The sequence below is a fragment of the Oncorhynchus mykiss genome, chromosome Y (assembly GCF_013265735.2).
Source record: "Oncorhynchus mykiss isolate Arlee chromosome Y, USDA_OmykA_1.1, whole genome shotgun sequence".
Taxonomy (NCBI): domain Eukaryota; kingdom Metazoa; phylum Chordata; class Actinopteri; order Salmoniformes; family Salmonidae; genus Oncorhynchus; species Oncorhynchus mykiss.
In genome coordinates this window covers 35562886-35579744 of record NC_048593.1, presented here as the reverse complement: position 1 = coordinate 35579744, position 16859 = coordinate 35562886, and the positions used below count along the sequence as shown (strand labels likewise).

At 44.9% G+C, this 16859-nt stretch overlaps 1 protein-coding gene across 7 annotated transcripts in view; it reads right to left on the bottom strand.

The window, feature by feature from the left end:
• The window catches only part of camk2a (calcium/calmodulin-dependent protein kinase II alpha), a 98541-nt gene that overhangs the window by 75536 nt on the left and 6146 nt on the right, over positions 1–16859 (bottom strand). The window lies entirely within an intron of this gene.

The window sequence follows — 16859 nt, the reverse complement described above, 5'->3', positions numbered from 1 at the left end:
AGGCTTCGTGTAGAATGAGTCTCTACAGAGCAAGTAGAGAGGCAGGCTTCGTGTAGAATGAGTCTCTACAGAGCAAGTAGAGAGGCAGGCTTCGTGTAGAATGAGTCTCTACAGAGCAAGTAGAGAGGCCGGCTTCATGTAGAATGAGTCTCTACAGAGCAAGTAGAGAGGCAGGCTTCGTGTAGAATGAGTCTCTACAGAGCAAGTAGAGAGGCAGGCTTCGTGTAGAATGAGTCTCTACAGAGCAAGTAGAGAGGCAGGCTTCGTGTAGAATGGGTCTCTACAGAGCAAGTAGAGAGGCAGGCTTTGTGTAGAATGAGTCTCTACAGAACAAGTAGAGAGGCAGGCTTCGTGTAGAATGAGTCTCTAGAGAGCAAGTAGAGAGGCAGGCTTTGTGTAGAATGAGTCTCTACAGAGCAAGTAGAGAGGCCGGCTTCATGTAGAATGAGTCTCTACAGAGCAAGTAGAGAGGCAGGCTTCGTGTAGAATGAGTCTCTACAGAGCAAGTAGAGAGGCAGGCTTCGTGTAGAATGAGTCTCTACAGAGCAAGTAGAGAGGCAGGCTTCGTGTAGAATGAGTCTCTACAGAGCAAGTAGAGAGGCAGGCTTCGTGTAGAATGAGTCTCTACAGAACAAGTAGAGAGGCAGGCTTCGTGTAGAATGAGTCTCTACAGAGCAAGTAGAGAGGCAGGCTTTGTGTAGAATGAGTCTCTACAGAGCAAGTAGAGAGGCAGGCTTCGTGTAGAATGAGTCTCTACAGAGCAAGTAGAGAGGCAGGCTTCGTGTAGAATGAGTCTCTACAGAGCAAGTAGAGAGGCAGGCTTTGTGTAGAATGAGTCTCTACAGAGCAAGTAGAGAGGCAGGCTTCGTGTAGAATGAGTCTCTACAGAGCAAGTAGAGAGGCAGGCTTCGTATAGAATGAGTCTCTACATAGCAAGTAGAGAGGCAGGCTTCGTGGGAGTAAATGTGAAATCCTAGCAAATCCTTTTGGACCAAAGCAGTTGCATATCTGTGATCTCTAGGAGAAATGTCTGCCATAGTCATTTACAGAGGCACACCAACTCATCTTTGTATTATTGTGACATTGACTATGATTTTACACATTAGGAACTCATATCAACGCCATGAATGACTTGAAGTCAGACCATCTCTAACAACCAACCCCACAGGATATAATGGAACAGTCTACGACATGGTGAGAAAAGGAGAATCCAGTTTGAATGATCCTCTAGTGTGGATGTAGGGAGGGTGGATTGCTAGGGCATATATTTATTTACAATAAATCATGTTATGGTGTCAGCAGAGTCTCCTGGCAGAGGGCCAAGCAGGCAGCTGGTTGAGGGTTTTTAATGATTTCACTGTTTCCTCCCAGGGTTCTATCTAACATGCACGCACGCACACACCTGTAACTTAAGGGAAATCAAAATCACATGCAAACAACATACAATGTGTGCTCCCCTGCATGCACAGTGTTCGATAGCCACGACAACATAATTTGCATGGTGCTCCACAAAACACTGTATGTACTCTCCTGGAAGCACATGCCACATGAATACAAATAGGCACTCACTGAAACGAAAGTAAACAACAAAGGAAGAGAGAATGGGATAAACAGGCAGGGAGCAGCAGGGGTTTCTGGGCTCACTAAGGAGTAGTCTGTCAGTCAGTCACAGGCCAACAGGGAGCTGTCTGTTTGTGGTTCCCCTCTACACACTCTCTCACACACAGAATACCAAACATCCTGCCTCCTCTCAGACCTCAGCATGCCAGCTGACAACACATCTCTCTACAAGACCCCTAGCCAGCAATTCAGTATGGAGGCCTGACCACAACACACCTCTCTACCAGACCCCTAGCCAGCCATTCAGTATGGAGGCCTGACCACAACAAAGCTATCTACCAGACCTCTAGCCAGCAATTCAGTATGGAGGCCTGACCACAACACACCTCTCTACCAGACCCCTAACCAGCCATTTAGTATGGAGGCCTGACCACAACACACCTTTCTACCAGATCCTAGCCAGCAATTCAGTATGGAGGCCTGACCATAACACACCTCTCTACCAGACCCCTTTCAGTATGGAGGCCTGACCACAACAAAGCTATCTACCAGACCCCTAGCCAGCCATTCAGTATGGAAGCCTGACCACAACAAAGCTATCTACCAGACCCCTAGCCAGCCATTCAGTATGGAGGCCTGACCACAACACACCTCTCTACCAGACCCTAGCCAGCCATTCAGTATGGAGGCCTGACCACAACACACCTCTCTACCAGACCCCTAGCCAGCCATTCAGTATGGAGGCCTGACCACAACAAAGCTATCTACCAGACCCCAAGCCAGCCATTCCTCCTCCCTACCTACCCCTCCCCTCCCCACCCTCCCCTTCCTCCTCCCTTCCCTAACCTCTTATCCAACCTACCCCTCCCCTCTCTACCTACCCCTCTCCTCTCTACCCTCCCCTCCCCTCCCTACCCTCCCCTTCCTCCTCCCTTCCCTAACCTCCTATCCTACCTACCCCTCCCCTCCCCACCCTCCCCTTCCTCCTCCCTACCCTCCCCTTTCCTCCCTACCCTCCCCTTCCTCCTCCCTACCCTCCCCTTCCTCCTCCCTACCTACCCTCCCCTTCCTCCTCCCTAGCCTCCCCTTCCTCCTCCCTACCCCTCCCCTCCCCTTCCTACCCTCCCCTTCCTCCTCCCTACCCTCCCCTTCCTCCTCCCTACCCTCCCCTTCATCCTCCCTACCCTCCCCTTCCTCCTCCCTCCTCCCTACCCCTTCCCTCCCCTTCCTACCCTCCCTTCCTCCTCCCTACCCTCCCCTTCCTCCTACCTACCCTCCCCTTCCTCCTCCCTACCCTCCCCTTCCTCCTCCCTACCCTCCCCTTCCTCCTCTCTACCCTCCCCTTCCTCCTCCCTACCTACCCTCCCCTTCCTCCTCCCTACCCTCCCCATCCTCCTCCCTACCTACCCTCCCCTTCCTCCCACCCTACCCCTCCCCTCCCTACCCTCCCCTTCCTTTCTCTTGGCCAGGTCGCAATTGTAAATGAGAACTTGCTCTCAACCTGCCTACCTGGTTAAATAAAGGTGAAATAAAAAAGAAAATAAAAATGATATAATGTCCTGAAATGACATTGCGTTTATCTGGAAAAGGAGCAGTTTAGGCATAATTGAGTTAGAATGGTAATAGCTATAACTCTGGTAAATTGCCCTGGAAATTTCAAAAACCATTTAACATGTCAAATCAAATCAAAAACATTGTTATTTGTCACATGCGCCAAATACAACAGGTGTAGTAGACCTTACAGTGAAATGCTTACTTACAAGCCCTTAACCAACAATGCAGTTAAAAAGTATGAAATTTAACAAATGGATAAAACTAAAATAGTAACAATAAAATAACCAAATAAAATAACGTTAGCGAGGCTATATACAGGCTATATACAGGCTATATAGAGGCTATATACAGGCTATATTCAGGCTATATACAGGCTATATACAGGCTATAGACAGGCTATATAGAGGCTATATACAGGCTATATACAGGCTATATTCAGGCTATATACAGGCTATATACAGGCTATATTCAGGCTATATAGAGGCTATATAGAGGCTATATTCAGGCTATATACAGGCTATATACAGGCTATATACAGGCTATATACAGGCTATATTCAGGCTATATAGAGGCTATATAGAGGCTATATTCAGGCTATATACAGGCTATATACAGGCTATATACAGGCTATATTCAGGCTATATACAGGCTATATACAGGCTATATTCAGGCTATATACAGGCTATATAGAGGCTATATTCAGGCTATATACAGGCTATATAGAGGCTATATACAGGCTATATACAGGCTATATAGAGGCTATATACAGGCTATATACAGGCTATATACAGGCTACATACAGGCTACATACAGGCTATATACAGGCTATATGCAGGCTATATACAGGCTATATACAGGCTATATACAGGCTATATACAGGCTATATTCAGGCTATATAGAGGCTATAGACAGGCTATATACAGGCTATATACAGGCTATGTAGAGGCTATATACAGGCTATATACAGGCTATATACAGGCTATATACAGGCTATATACAGGCTATATAGAGGCTATATAGAGGCTATATAGAGGCTATATTCAGGCTATATAGAGGCTATATAGAGACTACATACAGGCTATATAGAGGCTATATACAGGCTATATACAGGCTATATTCAGGCTATATAGAGGCTATATACAGGCTATATAGAGGCTATATAGAGGCTATATACAAGCTATATAGAGGCTATATAGAGGCTATATACAGGCTATATAGAGGCTATATACAGGCTATATAGAGGCTATATACAGGCTATATACAGGCTATATAGAGGCTATATAGAGGCTATATTCAGGCTATATAGAGGCTATATACAGGCTATATACAGGCTATATAGAGGCTATATAGAGGCTATATTCAGGCTATATAGAGGCTATATACAGGCTATATACAGGCTATATAGAGGCTATATACAGGCTATATACAGGCTATATTCAGGCTATATAGAGGCTATATACAGGCTATATAGAGGCTATATACAGGCTATATAGAGGCTATATAGAGGCTATATACAGGCTATATAGAGGCTATATACAGGCTATATAGAGGCTATATACAGGCTATATACAGGCTATATTCAGGCTATATAGAGGCTATATACAGGCTATATAGAGGCTATATAGAGGCTATATACAGGCTATATAGAGGCTATATACAGGCTATATAGAGGCTATATACAGGCTATATACAGGCTATATAGAGGCTATATACAGGCTATATAGAGGCTATATAGAGGCTATATAGAGGCTATATACAGGCTATATAGAGGCTATATACAAGGAGTACCAGTACTGAGTCAGTGTACTGGGGTTTGAGGTAGTTGGGGTGATTGAGGTAATATGTACATGTAGGTTTGGTTACGTGATTGATTGATTGAAGTGCTATGTGCATGTAGGTAGGGGGTGGGGGGAGTCCAGACAGCCGTTTAATTAACTATTCAGCAGTCTTATGGCTTTGGGGTAGAAGCTGTTCAGGAGCCTTTTAGTCCCAGACTTGGCGCTCCGGTACAGCTTGCCATACGGTAGCATAGAGAACAGACTGTGACTTGGGTGGCTGGAGTCTTTGACAATTTTTAGGGCCTTCCTCTGACACCGCCTGGTATAGAGGTCCTGGATGGATGGGAGCTCTGCCCCATTGATGTACTGGGCCGTACGCACTACCCTCTATAGCGCCTTGCAGTCGGAAGCTGAGCAGTTGCCATAACAAGTGGTGATGCAACCAGTCAAGATGCTCTCGATGGTACAGCTGTGTAACTTTTTGAAAATCTGATGGCCCATGCCAAATCTTTTTAGTCTTCTGACGGGGAAGAGGCGTTGTTGTGCTCTCTTCACGACTGTGTTGGTGTGTTTGGATCTTGCTAGGTCCTTAGTGATGTGGACACAGAGGAACTTAAAGCTCTCGAGAGTCTCCACTACAGCCCCATCGATGTGAATGGGGGCATGCTTGGCCCTCTGTTTCCTGTAGTCCATGATCAGCAAGTTGAGGGAGAGGTTGTTGTCCTGGCACCACACTGCCAGGTCTCTGAACTCCTCCCTATAGGCTTTCTCATCGTTGTCAGTGATCAAGCCTACCACCGTCGTGTTGTCAACAACCTTAATGATGGTGTTGGAGTCGTGTGCTACTTTACAGTCGTGGGTGAAGAGGGAGTACAGCAGGGGGCTAAGCACACACCCCTGAGGGGCCTCCATGTTGTTGTCTACCCTCACCGCCTTGGGACGGCCCATCAGAAAGTCCAGTATACAATTGCAGAGGGAGGTGTTTAATCCCAGGGTCCTTAGCTTAGTGATGAATTTGGAGGGCACTATGGTGTTGAATGCTGAGCTCTAGGCAAAGTATAATATTCTAATGTAGGTGTTCCTTTTGTCCAGGTGGGAAAGTGTCATATTACACTCTTAGAAAAAAAAATGAATCAAAAGGGGTTCTTCGGCTGTCCTCATAGGAGAACCCTTTGTGGTTCCAGGGAGAATTATTTTGGGTTGCATGTAGAACCCCCCTGTGGGAAGATTTCTACATGGAACCAAAAAGGGTTCTACGAACCAAAAAGGGTTCTTCAAAGGGTTCTCCTATGGGGACAGCCGAAGAACCCTTTTAGGTTCAAGATAGCACCTTGTTTTCTAAGAGTGCAGTACACCCATTGTAAGAAAATATGTTAGCGTTGATGTTGTTTTTCCCTGAGCCGTCAGTTGGCCAAGGAGCCTTGCCTTCAGCAGCTCAGCTGGCTGTTACATGGGCTGTATCACAACAGACTGAAGAAAAGGCGGGAATTGTTACTTCATTAATATTAATGCATCCAAATGTTTGAGTCATCACAGTCATTCTCAGTAAAGTCTACCATGCAAAAATTAATTATGTAAAAGTAATAAGGTTTTTGTTTGGTTAGCTTTTGGAAATGTTAGATAGGGCATACAACTTTCCTTGACATCATACATCATACAAGGGTGTTCCGATTAAAATGAATGAATTCTTCCCTCACTCCTTGCCCTGCAAGTGTCAACTCATCATATGCCATGATGCATCATTAGAAGTGTCCACTTAATTTGAGGGCTGTGGGGAGAGGGTGTGTCTTTTACGTGTTTGGAATGCAGCCAGAAACTGCTTCTCCAATAGAAATCCCTAAACTTAGAAATACGTCAGCGGGTCTAGCGGTCGTCTTGCGCCGAAATACGCATGTAAAGGCCATCAAATCAAAAGCACTCATTGAAGTTGTTTTCAATGAAAAATTCAAACGTCAGTTTGTCACATTCACGAGGTTGGAATAATAGCATGTTCAACTACTTAAGACGGTGGTCTAGGTTGCGTTTTTAGATTTCAAGAAAATTAAGAAATAAGGAAGAACTCATCACGTCTCTCATTGGCTTCTCAAACCCAAGCCTGGTGTGTTCCTGCGATGTTGCGCCTCTGGGTTTAGAAACGGTATTATTACCTTCATACAGTAAATACATTCATTGACTTTAACACCTGTTACATTAGGCTGGATACACACATACAGCATAGACCAAATGAGAGAGGAATGCAGACAACACAATAACTAGTGGGTTTGAAGAAGTAGTAAAATGATTTTGGTCAGACAGCTCTGCAGCATACTCAGGCAGGCTAGCTAGAGAGGATGACTAAAGCGTTGGAGTATTGGAGCACAGAGGTAACGTTATGGTTGTTTGGCTCGGTGCTACTGGGTAGAGATGAGATGATGACTTTATGGAATGAAAAATAATAATGTCATTTAATAAAAACAAATTAATATATCCAACTGAAATGTTTTATTATTTCATAGTCATTTGCTATGTTTCTATTGATGTCTACCCAATGTGGACCTCTGACAGAGACAATGGAATATTTTTTTATATTTTGGCAATTGAATGTTCACTATCTTTGCCTTTGGAATTTCCATTAAAAAGCTAAAAAAATCATTTGCATGTCATTATTTCATAATGCATTTAATCTAAAAAATAAAAAAAAACGAGCCAACCTCCAAAATTGGTTAATAGACCAATAAGGAAGAGAGTTCCAAACCTCAATAACAGCTAGTTTTCAGTTCTCCCCTCCCCACTTCCAGACAGTCCTAGCAGAGTGTTTTGGGGATAAAAAGCTATTTTTAACCATTTAAAGGAAATCTATTACAGTAACCACGTTTCTATCCAGTTTTCCTCATCAAAAAATAATCATGACAGTTTTGATGGAAACAGGTAGTCTCGGTACAGTTTTATAAATGGCGATATAATTGGTTCATTCGACATGTCAGTCAAATCAATTATCCAGGAAATGGTGGTGGAAACGCCTTTATGCACAAATATTGATGTAATAACAATTGTATTGAAGTAAATTGCGAGTCACTCGATGATATGGTGTGTGGTCCTCTCACTACGACTCGGGAAACCGTGCAGTTTATTAGGCTACAGATGAAATTATGAGGAACTTCACAAGGTGGTGAAAGTGCACAGTGATCTTGGTGCTGCTTTCCAATAAATATGGAGGGTCTTATTCTTGTGATCGATGCTTGAATACCATTTGAAAAATAAAAATGTTCTCACTCTTATCCATAATAATCTCATCCTATAGACAAACCTACGCACAATGTACCTGTGAGCTGTTGGCTAGAGCGTACGTGCCAAAACCAGAGTAGGCACAGTTCTTATTTAACGGAACAGTTTTTGTGACAAAACTCTCTCGAGAGTTGAAAATGCTATGGAAACACTATGAACTTTTATTAGGTAAATGAAATCTTCCGCGAAAAAGTACATTTTGTGTGCACTACCTCATCACGCACTGACTTTTATCCGCAACTAGTCCAAGGGTAGGCAACAACACATCTGCCACTCTGATCCTCAACACGGAGACCCCCTCAGGGGTGCGTGCTTAGTCCCCTCCTGTACTCCCTGTTTACCCACGACTGCGTGGCCAAGCACGACTCCAAGACCATCATTAAGTTTGCTGACGACACAACGGTGGTAGGCCTGATCACTGACAACGATGAGATAGCCTATAGGGAGGAGGTCAGAGACCTGGCAGTGTGGTGCTAGGACAACAACCTCTTCTTCAACATGAGCAAGACAAAAGAGATTATCGTGGACTACAGGAAAAGGAGGGCCGAACACACCCCTATTAACAACAACAGGGCTGTAGTGGAGTGGGTCAAGAGTTTCAAGTTCCTTGGTGTCCACATCACCAACAAACTATCATGGTCCAAACACACCAAGACAGTTGTTAAGAGGGCACGACAACACATTTTCCCACTCAGGAGACTGGAAAGATTTGACATGGGTCCTCAGATCCTCAAAAAGTTCTACAGCTGCACCAACGAGAGCATCCTGACTGGTTGCAACTCCGCCTGGTATGGTAACTGCTCGGCATCTGACCATAAGGCACTACAGAGTACATCACTGGGACCAAGCTTCCTGCAATCCAGGACCTATATACTAGGCAGTTTCAGAGGAAGGCCCAAAACATTGTCAAAGACTCCAGCCACCCAAGTCATAGACTGTTCTCTCTGCTACCGAACGGCAAGCGGTACCGGAGCGCCAAGTCTAGGTCTAAAAGGCTCCTTAACAGCTTCTACCCCCAAGCCATAAGACTGCTGAACAATTAATCAATTGAACAATTCATACACCCCCCCTCCCCCTGCTACTCGCTGTTTATTATCGATACATAGTCACTTTACCCCTACCTACATGTACAAATTACCTCGACTAACATGTACCCCCGCACATTGACTCGGTACCAGTACCCCCTGTATATAGCCTCATTATTGTTATATTACACCTATTGGACTCGGCGCATGTGACAAATCAAATTTGATTTGATTTTGGTGAAAACACACCACTAATGGGAATTCACATGTTCTTTATGCAGATTTTAGAATATTCACAAGAAAATCTGTCACCAATTGGATGGAAACATAGCTACTAAGGTATTTCTTTAATTGTTAACCAGCAATTATTTGATATTGATATAACAAAAACGGCTGCATTGGGCCTTTAATGGGCCGACAGAGAGGGAGGAGAGGAAATATTTGATGCTCTGCTTATCTTTTGTCTCTTTCTCTGGTGCACTACTCCGGTGCACTACTTCGGTACACTACTCCGGTGCACTACCCGGTGCACTACTCCGGTGCACTACTCCGGTGCACTACTTCGGTACACTACTCCGGTACACTACTCCGGTACACTACTCCGGTGCACTACTTCGGTACACTACTCCGGTGCACTACTCCGGTGCACTACCCGGTGCACTACTCCGGTGCACTACCCGGTACACTACTCCGGTGCACTACTCCGGTGCACTACCCGGTGCACTACTCCGGTGCACTACTCCGGTGCGGTGCACTACCCGGTGCACTACTCCGTGATACAGCTCTGTGATACATGTTGTTAGTTAGATCAGGAGTCACACTCCCTGCACTCCACCGCCTACACACTCTGTAACGTGTTTGTAAAAGTTATATTATTGACCCAAATCACAAATGTACTTGACCCAACACTGCCTTTGGATTGATTGAGCAGCCTTGCAGCTATGGCCCACTGTATGGAGCTTGATAATATACAGTAGGTCTATCACTGCATGGATTTCCCTCAGTAATGCTAATGCTAATGCTAATGATGCAACTACAATTATAAACCCTAATCCTGGCACTCCAGGTCAAAAGACTATAGGTGGGGTGCGGCAGTGGTCTAGGGCACTGCATTGCAGTGCTAGCTGTGTCTCTGGGTTCGCGCCCAGGCTCTGTCTCAGCCGGCTGCAACCGGGAGGTCCGTGGGGCAATGCACAATTGGCCTAACGTCGTCCAGCTTAGGGAGGGTTTGACCGGTAAGGATATCCTTGTCTCATCGCGCACTAGCGACTCCTGTGGCGGGCCGGGCGCAGTGCACGCAAACCAGGTCACCAGGTGCACAGTGTTTCCTCCGACACATTGGTGTGGCTGGCTTCCGGGTTGGATGCGCGCTGTGTTAAGAAGCAGTACGGCTTGGTTGGGTTGTGTTTCGGAGGATGCATGGCTTTCGTTGTAGCAATGAGACAAGATAGTAACTACTAACAATTGGATACCACGAAATTGGGGAGAAAAGGGGGTCAAATCTTCTCTGCAGATCCTCTCAAGCTGTCAGGTTGGATGGGGAACGTCACGGCACCGCTATTTCAAGGTCTCTCCAGAGATGTTCGATCGGGTTCAAGTCCGGGCTCTGGCTGGGCCCCTCAAGGATATTCAGAGACTTGTCCCGAAGCCACTCCTGTGTTGTCTTGGCTGTGTGCTTAGGGTCGTTGTCCTGTTGGAAGGTGAACCTTCCAGCAGGTTTTCTTCAAGGATCTTTCTGTACTTTGCTCCGTTTATCTTTCCCTCGGTTTCCCACTGAAAAACATCCCCACAGCATGATGCTGCCACCACCATGCTTCACCGTAGGGATGGTGCCAGATTTCCTCCAGACTTCAATATTGGTTTCATCAGTCCAGAGAATCTTGTTTCACACAGTCTGAGAGTCTTTAGGTGTATTTTGGCAAACTCCAAGCGGGCTGTCATGTTCCTTTTACTTGAATTTTATGTTTTTGCACCTAAAATGATTAATGCATCATTCATTTCATGGTCAAAATGAAAATGCAAGCTAAGTGTTGACAAAGGCTTCCACTCTTTTACAGTCTAATTCACTGAGGAGTGGCTTCCGCCTGGCCGCTTGATTGGTAGAGTGGCCTTTATGGTAGAACAGCTCTAGGAAGTGTCTTGGTGGTTCCAAACTTCTTACATTTAAGAGTTATGGAGGCAACTGTGTTCCTGGGGACCTTCAATGCTGGAGACATTTTTTGGTACTCTTACACAGATCTATGCCTCGACACAATACTTATGTAAATAAGTTATTTATATTTATTACTTGTAATACATTTGCAAAAATTTCTAAAAACCTGTTTTCGCTTTGACATTATGGGATAATAAAAAATAAAAACAATTTAGATTAAGGCTGTTACGTAACAAAATGTGGAAAAAGTCAAGGGGTCAGAATACTTTCCGAAGGCACTGTACATTTGTAATTTACGTAAAATATAGTTCCTGTACTCAGTCTTAGATAGTCTCTCTGTAGCAGAGACATCAACATGTTACTAGACACTCTTATCGAGAGCGACTTACAGGAGTAATTAGGGTTAAGTGCCTTGCTCAATGGCACATCAACAGACTTTTTACCTAGTAGGCTCAGGGATTCAAACCAGTGACCTTTTGGTTGCTGGTCCAACACTCTTAACCACTAGGCTACTTTTCGCTCACGGCAACGTGTTTCTGCTGCTGCCCCTGAAGGCCAATTCAGCTCAGGCAGCATGACGCAGAATGAATGCAAGTGGATGTCAGACAGACAGACATCACACAGACAGACAGACATCAGACTGACGTCAACTGCGTGACAGCAATTCAGTGTATCTCAAGGAGACATGATATGTCTTGATTGAGCTAGGATGGATTCCTTTGACTTGAATGAATGTGTGCATGTGTGCAATGCATGTGTTTGTTTTTTTAAGTGTCACAAGATAAATAGAGATTTTTATACTGTTTTATATCATAAGATACAGTACATACGTACGTTGATGAACAGTATATCACATGAACATTGTGTAGGAGGTGTGAGTTGCTACTGTACTTTTAGGGCATTCTGCTTCCTCCCACACTCCAGACAGTAGGTCTTTAATCTCTCAACAGAACCAGAAAATATGATTTTCAAAAAGTGAAAAGAGAGGAAACCTTTTGGCTGGTGTGTGGTCCCTCAAAATGCCTTGGTATGTCAGCCTTTCATTAAACATTAAGGCGCCTCAGCTCCACTGAATATTATTCAATAAGACTCACTGCTACTACAAGACGTCTTGTTTGTCTCATTTCAATTTACCAGTAACGGCTCTTGCAGTTTGATGGCTCTGGAGAAGCATTTTACTCCAAACCTGCTGCCAAGCAAAGGATCTAATCAAAAACCTTGGTTTACATCCCCTTATATAATGTTAAGTTTATAATTCAATTAGCAGATCCTCATAATAGCATTGTGTCACCAAGATGGCATAGCAGTCAGACGTCTTTTGTCCTCGTCTTGTCGTGTCCCGTATATATATATATTTACGACTTTCTTCGCATACCTTTTTATATATATTTTTTATTTTCCATAAACTCATCTTCAAAACACTCTCCTGCAACCTGCCTCACCAATTTATATTTAAAAAAAGAAAGTATTATTTACCTCTAATCTGTAATCCTCCATAGAAGCTAACCAGAAGCTAGCCAGAAGCTAACCAGAAGCTATCCTGAAGCTAGCCAGAAGCTAACCAGAAGCTAGCCAGAAGCTAACCAGAAGCTAGCCAGAAGCTAGCCAGAAGCAAAACCAGAAGCTAGCCAGAAGCTAATAAGCGTCTTTACTGGCTAATCGGTAGTATTCAGCTACCCACGGTTTGTGGTCATCAGCTATCCTTTAGCTCGAAAATCTATCGCCAGTTTTGTACGGCGCGGCTAAGACCGGAACATACCAGACCTATTTTTCTATCCATGTCCCCGGATTTCAACCGCAAGCTCTGGACATTTCTACCTGGATCTCGCAGATAGCTAGCTGCTATCCGTGTGAATATCGGCTTATGTCGATTCCGGATCAAACATCAATTACTCCGGAGCTAGCCAGCTGAAGAGTTCCGTCATTCACTCCTGGGCTACAATCACCTATCCGGACCCGTTTTACTGCCAACGCGGAGCCCCACTGGGCCTTCACAACTTGACTACCGACGCTATCTGCCCGAGGGAGTCATCCAGCTGGCTCCTCCGTCGCGACGTTACCTGAACGCCCATCTGCGGTCCGCTAATCGTTAGCTCTCTTATCGGCTACTATCTAAAAATTTTTTTTATCCCCTCTACCACACGGAACCCCACTAATCCTACCGACGGAAACGCACGAGGTGGCTAAATACAGACCTCCATCCTATGCTAGCTTGCTACTGATGGCCCGGCTAGCTGTCTGAATCGCCGTGACCCCAACCCACCTCACTCATCATTGGACCCTTTTGATCACTCGACTAAGCATGCCTCTCCTTAATGTCAATATGCCTTGTCCATTGCTGTTCTGGTTAGTGTTTATTGGCTTATTTCACTGTAGAGCCTCTAGTCCTGCTCACTATACCTTATCCAACCTATTAGTTCCACCACCCACACATGTGATGACATCTCCTGGTTTCAATGATGTTTCTACAGACAATATCTCTCTCATCATCACTCAATACCTAGGTTTACCTCCACTGTATTCACATCCTAACTTTGTCTGTACATTATACCTTGAAGCTATTTTATCGCCCCCAGAAACCTCCTTTTACTCTCTGTTCCAGACGTTCTAGAAGACCAATTCTCATTGCTTTTAGCTGTGCCCTTATCCTACTCCTGCTCTTTTCCTCTGGTGATGTAGAGGTGAATCTAGGCCCTGCAGTGCCTAGCTCCACTCCAATTCCCCAGGCGCTCTCTTTTGATGACTTCCGTAACTGTAATAGCCTTGGTTTCTACTGTAAAGATAGCCTGCAGAGTTCTGTCCTACTATCCAGGTCTGTACCCAAACAATTTGAACTTCTACTTTTAAAAGTCCACCTCTCTAAAAACAAGTCTCTCACTGTTGCCGCCTGCTATAGACCTCCCTCTGCCCCCCATCTATCTTCAGAGCTCGTGCTGCTAGGCGACCTAAACTGGACCATGCTTAACACCCCAGCCATCCTACAATCTAAACTTGATGCCCTCAATCTCACACTAATTATCAATGAACCTACCAGGTACCTCCCCAAAGCCGTAAACACGGGCACCCTCATAGATATCATCCTAACCAACTTCTAAATACATCTCTGCTGTCTTCAACCAAGATCTCAGCGATCACTGCCTCATTGCCTGCATCCGTAATGGGTCAGCTGTCAAACGACCTCCACTCATCACTGTCCAACGCTCCCTGAAACACTTCAGCGAGTAGGCCTTTCTAATCGACCTGGCCGGGGTATCCTGGAAGGATATTGATCTCATCCCGTCAGTAGAGGATGCCTGTTTTTTTATATTTTTCAATGCATTCCTAACCATCTTAAATAAGCATGCCCCATTCAAGAAATTTAGAACCAGGAAAAGATATAGCCCTTGGTTGTCCCCAGACCTGACTGCCCTTAACTAACACAAAAACATCCTATGCGTTCTGCATTAGCATTGAACAGCCCCAGTGATATGCAGCTTTTCAGGGAAGCTAGAAACCATTACACACAGGCAGTTAGAAAATCCAAGGCTAGCTTTTTCAAGCAGAAATATGCTTCCTGCAACACTAACTCAAAAAAGTTCTGGGACACTGTAAAGTCCATGGAGAATAAGAACACCTCCTCCCAGCTGCCCACTGCACTGAAGATAGGAAACACTGTCACCACTGATGAATCCACTAAAATTGAGAATTTCAATAAGCATTTTTCTACGGCTGGCCATGCTTTCCACCTGGCTACCCCTACCCCAGTCAACAGCACTGAACCCCCCACAGCAACTCGCCCAAGCCTTCCCCATTTCTCCTTCTCCCAAATCCGTTCAGCTGATATTCTGAAAGAGCTGCAAAATCTGGACCCCTACAAATCAGCCGGGCAAGACAATCTGGACCCTTTCTTTCTAAAATTATCTGTCGAAATTTTTGCCACCCCTATTACTAGCCTGTTCAACCTCTCTTTTGTGTTGTCTGAGATTCCCAAAGATTGTAAAGCAGCTGCGGTCATCCCCCTCTTCAAAGGGGGGGACACTCTTGACCCACACTGCTACAGACCTATATCTATCCTACCCTGCCTTTCTAAGGTCTTCAAAAGCCAAGTCAACAAACAGATTACCGACCATTTCGAATCTCACCATACCCTCTCTGCTATGCAATCTGGTTTCAAAGCTGGTCATGGGTGCACCTCAGCCACGCTCAAGGTCCTAAACGATATCTTAAAAGTCATCGATAAGAAACATTACTGTGCAGCCGTATTCATTGATCTGGCCAAGGGTTTCGACTCAGCCTTGGTTTCTCAAATGATTGCCTGGCCTGGTTCCCCAACTACTTCTCTGATAGAGTTCAGTGTGTAAAATCGGAGGGTCTGCTGTCCGGACCTCTGGCAGTCTCTATAGGGGTGCCACAGGGTTCAATTCTTGGACAAACTCTCTTCTGTGTATACATCAATGATGTCGCTCTTGCTGCTGGTGAGTCTCTGATCCACCTCTACGCAGACGACACCATTCTGTATACTTCTGGCCATTCTTTGGACACTGTGTTAACAACCCTCCAGGCAAGCTTCGATGACATACAACTCTCCTTCCGTGGCCTCCAATTGCTCTTAAATACAAGTAAAACTAAATGCATGCTCTTCAACCGATCGCTGCCTGCACCTGCCCGCCTGTCCAACATCACTACTCTGGACAGCTCTGACTTAGAATATGTGGACAACTACAAATACCTAGGTGTCTGGTTAGACTGTAAACTCTTCTTCCAGACCCACATCAAACATCTCCAATCCAAAGTTAAATCTAGAATTGGCTTCCTATTTCGCAACAAAGCATCCTTCACTCATGCTGCCAAACATACCCTTGTAAAACTGACCATCCTACCAGTCCTCGACTTTGGCGATGTCATTTACAAAATAGCCTCCAATACCCTACTCAACAAATTGGATGCAGTCTATTACAGTGCCATCCGTTTTGTCACCAAAGCCCCATATACTATCCACCATTGCGACCTGTACGCTCTCGTTGGCTGGCCCTCGCTTCATACTCGTCGTCGAACCCACTGGCTCCATGTCATCTACAAGTCTCTGCTAGGTAAAGTCCCCCCTTATCTCATCTCGCTGGTCACCATAGCATCACCCACCTGTAGCACGCGCTCCAGCAGGTATATCTCTCTGGTCACCCCCAAAACCAATTATTTCTTTGGTCGCCTCTCCTTCCAGTTCTCTGCTGCCAATGACTGGAACGAACTACAAAAATCTTTGAAACTGGAAACACTTATCTCCCCCACTAGCTTTAAGCACCAGCTGTCAGAGCAGCTCACAGATTACTACACCTGTACATAGCCCACCTATAATTTAGCCCAAACAACTACCTCTTTCCCTACTGTATTTTTTTTTTTTAATGTATTTATTTTGCTCCTTTGCACCCCATTATTTGTATTTCTACTTTGCACATTCTTCCACTGCAAATCTACCATGCAAATCTACCAGTGTTTTACTTGCTCTATTGTATTTACTTTGCCACCATGGCCTTTTTTTTGCCTTTACCT